General features: G+C 42.3%; 1 pseudogene; it reads left to right on the forward strand.

Moving 5' to 3' along the window:
- On the forward strand, positions 1 to 8,545 carry LOC124659677 (annotated as a pseudogene).
- The last annotated feature ends 342 nt before the right edge of the window (positions 8,546 to 8,887 follow it).

An 8,887-nucleotide genomic window follows, 5' to 3' on the forward strand; every position in this document is an offset into this window, starting at 1 on the left:
ACGGCCGCTCGTCCTCCCGGTCGCCGTGGTCCCCGTGAGCGGGTCCCGCCGACGGGAATCAATTCTCGGCGGGGCGGTGAGCCGATAAAAGCGGGGCGGCGGCGTCTCTCGACGGCTGAAGGTGAGGTGAGGAAAAGTAAGTTACGGAGTAGAAAAGTCTGGGCTACTTCGCATTCCCCCTTTGCCGTCCATCTCCTTCCTTTGTTTTGGTGGTCAGCATTTTCCTTCCATGCCCTCTCCCCTGATGTGGGTTGGCCGCCTGCCGTTCTTGCGCGCAGAGGCGGAGCTTCATTGGGGCAAACCCGGGCCATGGCCCGCCCATGTTTTCTGCCAAAAAATTGTTTACTCCTATGAATCAAAGACCCAGCTCAAGGCAGTGGCCCGTTATGTTGATCTTCTCTTGCTCATCTCTCAGTTTTGTTTCCCAATCTACTGATTCCCTACGCGTATGGGGTCGTCTCGATCCCTACCCTGCCGTAACGATTTAGACCGAAAGTCGGGGAATCCGTAGATTGGGAGCTAGCAATAGGATGTATCATTGCCGATCCGCCACCCGCAGGCATGGGGCGACCAGGAGATGGCCGCACAGCTGCGGCTGCACTGCACGAGCGTGGCCAACGGCCAGAGATCTACCAGCTGCCAAGCAAGTGTGCCATTGAATCCAACTCCTAATCTTCCCCACTTTTCCTACCCATGTACTTTTTTTTTCTTCCCCAAATTCTTGGCTGCAGTTTGCTAGCTTGGTGGATTGTTTACCAATTTATTCTTCAATTTTATAAATTTCAACAGCCATGGGTACACAATTTTTTAGTAATAGCTAATGTCTAGGTATAGTTCAGACCAAAAAAAAAATCTGCTTTCCGTTAGCATGGCCCGCCCATGGAATTATTTCAAGCTCCGCCACTGCTTGCGCGGGTGATGCTGACGTTGAAAGCCGGGTTCAAGGTTAGTTTCTCCTCTTCCATCTGATGTCCGCTTATTGCCTGTATCGGAGCCTCTGTTAAATTCTCTTGGATTGGCCGGAGCAGCTGCGCGATCTCGATTTAGATCTCTCCACACTCCTGAGAATTTGTTTCGTTTTCTGTATGAAGGATTTAGGAGGGTTGGAGGCGAGCGCCCATCTCCTTGGATATTGGTGAAGCAGATGTACATCCATCTCTCTGTGCTGCAAAGTTACTATTGCGGGCATCTGTTGTAAGAGTTGACACTTGACAGGTTGTTCGGAGTTCTGTGCCCGGTAACTCAGCGCTATACTATACTCCGTATCTTGAAACTTTAGTTTAGATAGAATCCATGAAAATACCAGATTGGTTAGATAATTTTGGTTCCCCACATAAAAAGGTTAGACAATTTGGGTTAATTAACTATGTCAGCACTCGGCAGTGTCTCCCCTCACAGGCTTCTATGGCTGAGAAGCTCGACATATATAAATTCTATCTCTGATGACTAACAGTGTAATTATCATTTGTACTCACTGTAGCTTGTATCTTTGGTTTTGTTTATTCTGAAATAATTGCATGTGTGATGTAAGGACTTGGTTTTCTTACTGAATGTGTTCTTTGTAGTCTAGAAAGATGCATGTAGGTTGTACAAAAACATATACAAATTGATAATACATATCCACTCATTAGAAAGTTGGTAATGTAATCTAGAGTAGATTTATTTGGTGCTGCAGCCAATAATCTGATTTTCTATATATTTGCATCGCTTTGTGCAGTGATAGACTGCTCCCGGAAGAAAGAAGCATCAGCGGGCAGCGCGTAGAAGAGGAAGTGGGTCGGCGGCGTGGAGGTTGCAGGCTGGCGCGGAGAAGAGGCAGCGGCGGGCGGCGTGGAGAAGAAGAAGCGGGGCGGTGGGTAGCAAGAAGCAGCGGTGCTGCACGGAGAAGAGGCAGCAGGGCGCGGTGCGGGCAAGAAGCGGCAGCGCCCCCCTGTCTCTTGAACAGGCTGGCCCTGGATGCGGTCAAGAAATAGTGGGGGCGATGCAGACGCTGCCCACGAGCTCGTCCTCACGGAGGGATGCAGTCAAGAAACAGTGGGGGCGGCGCAGACGCCGCCCACGAGCCCATCCTCACGGAGGACGCTGTATGCCACGAGCTCGTCCTCACGGAGGCCGCCGTACGCCTCGTGCTTGTCCTCACGGAGGACAGGTCGACTCCGGCGGCCTTTGGCACTGTGCAGGAGATTGAGCCGGCGGTCTACTGGCTAAGAGGTTCGGTTTCCCTATCTCCGTCGGTAGCATCCACACCTCCGCGTCAGGCTGGACAGGTGGACGGTAATGTTCCTTGGCAGGTTGGAGGCTGGGTTTCTAGGATGTGCACTTGGGGTTATTGACAATACCCAGTTTGGTTGATTTCCTTTGGTTTTTATTGCAGGCAGTGGACGGTTCAGAATGGGGATGGATTGAGCAACAATATAGTGTTTTCATTGTCCTAGGTGAGCGCTCAGGTTTTGTCAGATTCCTTTCATAGTTATTGCACAAATTTCATGCTTCAAGGAAATAGGAACAATATGGTTTCTCTCTCCCAGATTTGTTACTACCGAGAATGGAATTGTAAAAGAGATGCTATTGTTGTTGTCCCTGTCTAATAGATGACACAATATACAGGGTGGTTTGGGCTGGAGCATTGGAGCTCCGACGCTTGTGCCGCTGCACCCCAAAGTTGTGAAATGGCTTCTACTGGTATTCCCTCTCTATTCTTTCTTATCAATATCTATCAGGTTGCTGCTATGTATGTCTCACCACTTTGTTTTTTGTGTCAATCACTCTGATATATGAGGTGCAAAATGCGGTGAGAGCATAGTAGTACATGTTGGAAGGTTATCATGCCTAATTTGTGGGTGGGTAGATATCTACAAACTATGGAATAGATTAAGTTAATTAGACACTAGAATAAATGAATTGGCAATGATGTCCTGCTTTCTAATTTGGTTCACAAAGGCTTGTATTCCGGTGTGTAGGTCAAGTAACGCTCTGAACGTATGTAATTAGTTCTACATTGGGTCTTTTATTTTTTCCTTGCTTTATCCCTCGACTCTGCTGCAGTATATTTTGTTCTAATTTATGGTGGCATGATCAGTGAATAATAGATGTGCTTAAATTATGGTGTGGGTGATAAGAAAAATTTGCGAATGTAATATATTGGTACTAATGGAAGTTTTTTTTGCAAGTTTAGAGATTGGTTGGTACCTGCCTAATGTTTACACAAAACCCAGAATGTGTACTTTGCATAGACTGGTACTTCATCATTGTATTAATCTGCCGGCTTTGATTTGTTCTCTCCATCGAATGAATTAATTGTTCCATCATCAAAATAGGCAATAATGCATGCAAATCGCCAAATGAAATGAATAAATGTTGTGATAGATTCTAGCTACAGATGTGTTCACTTTGATAGTAAACCAACTTTTTTTTTGTTTCCATTGCAGGGGCTTAGAAAAGAACAAGCAGGTCAAGTGACTGATTTTTGTAGACATATGTTCATGGGGCTAGAAGGTAAATATGTATGCCCATTTATTTTGCTTTTTTGTTCCTCCAGTAATTGAGGTGTTGGAGGACCACATTATTAGTTTGATTTCGATGGTATTTTCAGGTTAAGCCAGGAACAACCTTAGTTGGTAAATGATCAGGCAGTGCCTAACTATATTGCGGTTCTTTTGCATAGGTACTTTTGTCAGAAGGGTAGTGAGAGTGATAGTGGAGCTTGAGAAATCCTTTACGGGAGGGATTTACAACCATAAATCAATGGTCGTCAAATTGTACCACATGCGACATCTTCATTTCATAGATCTTGCTTAAACTATTAGGTGGCTGAATTTACAGACAAGAAGCCACGGGGCAGCGCGGACATGAATCAGCAGGGGCGGCGGTGCTCCGCTTAGAGGAGTTACAGGGGAGAGGAAGGAGGCCGGCGACAGGAGGGAAGAGCAAGCGGCCTTAGTTCATCATGGAGAACGACTGATGCCCATCCGGATCCCCTCTACCTTCTTCTTTGTAAGCCATCTGGTCTAATTTTACTCATCTTTTCATCATGTTTGCGCTGCAGATCCTCACAATATTTGTTTTCAAATCTAAAATGTTCTGTCACTGCAGGATGAGAAGCTCATCTTGCCTGGTTGGCTGGTTCGCTTGTCTTCTCCTTTCCTGCTGCATCCCTTGCCACTTCACTCCTCTTCATCCCCAAGAACTTGGTACCTTACTCACTTGGTTGTTTTAGTTTGGAGAGTTCTGATTCATTCTTGAAGAATGTAAAAAAACTGCATTAGCAGGCAAGGGAGGCAGGGAAGAATTGAAAGCCTTGCAGAGAGATTTTTCGCAATCAATCGCCCATTTTCCCCCAAATTTGTTTCTCATCCCATAAATATATCTCTGAAGTCCTCTCAATAGATTGAGAAGATTTAGGCCATTACTTCACAAAGTTCCCCTCCACGAGATCTGCTCAGACAAGTCTAATTTTGAACAAAATCTCTGCTCGTGTTGCTCCCGCAAAATCTCAACTCAGTGCACTTCCTACTTGCTGAGGTTTTTATATATAATTAGGCCTCTCCTTTTTCTTTTATGTGTAATTGATTTTCTTTGCATTATGCTAGCTAGCCCAGCCTCTTTTTCTTCTACATGACAGTGCCGATTTCTCTGAACACTGGCTGGACATAGATCAGTCATAGCAAGCAGAAACATGGCTGCAATTGTCCATGAAACAGTCCAGCTCCTATCACCTTGTTGAAGTGCTTGCACAAGATCTATTGCCCCAGGTTACATTGATGGGTCATCCAGGTGTAGATTATGGTAATATCATGTGTGTTGGATACTTTCTAGCTCTCCGTTTTTTTGTTCTTTGGGTTATCCCCCAAAACGGCATGCCAATTGAAAACTGCATTAGTTTTCTAATATTGGTTTTAACCTAAAAATTCAAGTATGAGCTTACATGCATTTGGTGCGACAGAATTTGATGTTGATCCTTGTCTTGTGTTTAACCATTTTTAAATTTTGGATATAGCTCTCTGTTATGTACCTCCAGCCGTTAAATCATATGTCATAGAGCCCTCTAGAGAATCTTTGGTATTAGTAAGGTCACGTGTGATGATTTAATATAAGTTTCTCTGTTAGATCCAACATTTGAATGTTCGTTCCTCATGCTAATTTCTGAACAAGCTCAATGGTTTGAACTACATGATTATTATTTAAGAGTTAGCATATAACTCACTTAATTTGATGAATAGTTATTGTGCCCAACTCAAAGTGAGATTTATTTTATACCTTGGGTGAATTTAGTTACTATGGTACTGTGAATATCTTTTTTCACAGACTTCGTAGGTCATTTACGATGATAGGCTGCCTCATATGATTCAAATGTACTGTTCTGCTATAAGATATATGTGCTGACGTTTTTATTTTATTTGGCTGCTTTGCAGATGTTGGGCTATGACTTGTAATGTTTGGGTTTGGGAGGCGGTAGACTATTCCACTAGCCGTGACAACACCCAACATTGGTGCACGGAGATTCAGTGGTTGTTTCTGCCGTATTATTTATGCCTATGTCGATGGTATCATCGTATTGACATGCTTTACTCTACTGACGTCTTCGTCCAAAGGTGGATACCTCCTCCTTTTTACTAATAACTTAGTGTTTGTGTTTTTTGAATACGGATTGCATTAGTTGTTCCTATTTTTAAAGATAATTGAGTGGCATGGCTGTAGTTTGGTGGTACTTTGTATGGAAACCTCAATTATGTACTCGTAAGCATAAAGTTGAGGTGATATTAGTTACCGGATCGTCAAATAGTTGAATTTAGCATCAGGATTCATCTTTCCTCGATTTTTCATTATGGAATAACTATTTTTCTGAACATGGGAATTGGCTAACAAATTAGTGGTATATATGTCATATAACATGCTACATGTGAAGAAAGGGAGTAGGCAACAAATTATATTTTCCTTATCTTCCTTTAGGAATGCTTAATTTTTCCATATCTACAATTAAAACTGCAGGCTCATATTTCATAGTAACACAAACATGCATACCCTACCAGCTGATCGAAGCGAAACAGTGAAATTTGTGACCAGGTTCTGTGTTTTAGGATGTAGCATCACTTTCATCTATATAACTCCTGTGCCAATTCTACCTGTCCTGATTTTGCTTATACTTGAACTCAGGGAGAGCTGCTGCGTGCTATGGGTGGCGTCAAAGCTTCTGCATCTCTCTTAGGAGTACCACTAGGGCACAACTCATCGTTCCTGCAGGGGCCTGCATTTGCTCCTCCCCGCATAAGGGAGGCCATTTGGTGTGGAAGCACCAATTCTAGCACCGAAGAAGGTATATTTAACAACATCGAAATGCTTAGTAGCTATGTTGGATGGAAATGTTTTTAGAAAATCATGCCTTTTGTGCTATGCAGGCAAGGAGTTAAATGACCCAAGAGTTCTAACAGATGTTGGTGATGTCCCTATACAAGAGATTCGTGACTGCGGTGTTGAAGATGACAGATTAATGCATGTAATCAGTGAGTCTGTCAAAACAGTCATGGAGGAAGTAAGTATATTATCCCACAATGATTGATTCAGAAATTTATTTCAGAAAAACCGAGGCATCTTATTTCTGAATCCAATGAAGTTTGAAGTTTGTAATAATAGTTTACATAAACTGGCCAGAGATTTGCTATAACAAGGCTTAAAACTATTTGAGCAAAATAATGTTTGAACATTATTTTCACATATTTAACGACAGTGGCACACCATTGTATAGGATCCTCTTCGGCCGTTGGTATTAGGAGGCGATCACTCAATATCTTATCCAGTTGTTAGGGCTGTGTCCGAAAAGCTTGGTGGACCTGTTGACATTCTTCATCTTGACGCACATCCAGATATCTATGATTGTTTTGAAGGGAACAAGTACTCACATGCTTCCTCATTTGCAAGAATAATGGAAGGAGGTTATGCTAGGAGACTTCTATAGGTAATCCTAATTTTCCATCATGTCTGAGTTCTGCATTTCAAATTGGCCATTGGGCTACTACTCAAAGAAGATATTAATTTTAAACATGATGGTTTTGTAATCCACTCTTTTGTAAAACAAATTAAGAGGACTTAGCATCAGTTGGCTATGAATGTTGAAGTACGGGCTACAGGATATCTACTGCATTGGGACTGTTAAAAGAATCGTTTTTCCCTGTCCATTAGTGTAAACGACCAGTGAGATATCCTGGACTAACCTCTTTGTGTTCAATTGTCAAGTGGACAAATAACAGGAGTTTTCAGAACATGGATATTCCGGATCCCGCATGAACATATATTAAAAAAAAATACTAAATGCGAAAAGAAATAATTTTGCATGTAGAGGATGTATGCAAAGTATGTACGTGCCAAGTTTGAAAGTTAAATTCGATAGTATGTAACTTGGGTAAAAATAGTCAAAGTACCAGATGAATAGTACAAGTATTGGGATTTCACTGTGCAAGTTGCATATTTCTCTTTATAGTGGAGGCCACATATGTACATATTTTTCCTTGAAAATTGGTACACATGAGTATCAAGTGCTCAAGGCTATATATACGTGCATGATTTATGTCAAAATTTTCTAAGACTTATAAATACTCCGTACGATTTTTGGTCTGTTTGAAAATCCGGATCATGAGTGCCTATGGACCATACACATATTTTCGAGTGGACAAACCTGGTTTTATCTGGCTTCTGTATCTTACGTTTACATTGTATCTGATGGATTTCAGGTTGGACTTAGATCAATTACTAAAGAAGGACGTGAACAAGGGAAGAGATTTGGTGTGGAACAGTATGAGATGCGTACCTTCTCCAGAGATCGGGAGAAGCTTGAGAATCTCTTAACATGTAAACCACAATTATTGCATGTTTGTTTTACTTTATCAGTTGTTCATTTTAACATGAGGACAATTGATAGGTGTTATATGGTGCTGTTCTGCAAAATTAGGTCTTTAGTTTGTTATTAATTTCGGCTGACATTCACAAATCAGAATATACCATTCATCCGTGTTAACTCAAAACTCATGCGCAGCCCTGTTTGCCCCCTGGAGCTCCTTTAATTTGCGGATTGCTTTATAACCAGAGTATTAAAGTAATAAAAACTTGCAACCAACCTTGTTTATTCTTATTGTTTTTCTCAGAAACTTGGGGAAGGTGTAAAGGGAGTGTACGTCTCTGTCGACGTGGACTGCCTCGACCCGGCATTCGCTCCTGGTGTCTCTCACATCGAGCCGGGAGGCCTCTCGTTCCATGACGTACTCAACATCCTTCAGAATCTGCAAGGCGATGTTGTGGCGGCAGATGTGGTGGAGTTCAACCCACAGCGTGACACGGTGGATGGGATGACGGCTATGGTCGCCGCGAAGCTGGTCCGGGAGCTTAGCGCCAAGATCTCCAAGTGAGGGCCTGTGAGTCAGCCATAGATTTTTTCAGGCTTGTTGGTCGTCAATCTTGTTTCATATATATGTATCAGCCGTGTCACATGTTTGTCATGTGATTTAACTTCTATAAATAATGATAACATCTTGCTGCAAAAATGTTGCTAAACAGACTTGGCGCTGTGTGCTCTCACTGTTCTTGTTTGGTAGAACGCCAGTTTTTTTAAGAAATATAATGTCATAGTTAAAGGGTTTTTTTCGCAAGAACTCAAAGGCTTTGATAATGTTATATGCACAAGCCCTAAGAAGGACCGACAACACACCATACAACTCAACACGAATACATTAGTTAGGCACAAAATCCCATTCCCAAGATATATTTCCATCATGCCAGGTTTTGCAGTGTGTCTATGTCCATAATGAATATGCTATTGCTTTCAAACTTCTATCCCAGAGATTTATTCCCTTTGTTTTTTGAACATAGCAAACTACCACAGAAGGTGCTACAAGAATTT

Source organism: Lolium rigidum, chromosome 6 (genome assembly GCF_022539505.1).
Source record: "Lolium rigidum isolate FL_2022 chromosome 6, APGP_CSIRO_Lrig_0.1, whole genome shotgun sequence".
NCBI lineage: Eukaryota > Viridiplantae > Streptophyta > Magnoliopsida > Poales > Poaceae > Lolium > Lolium rigidum.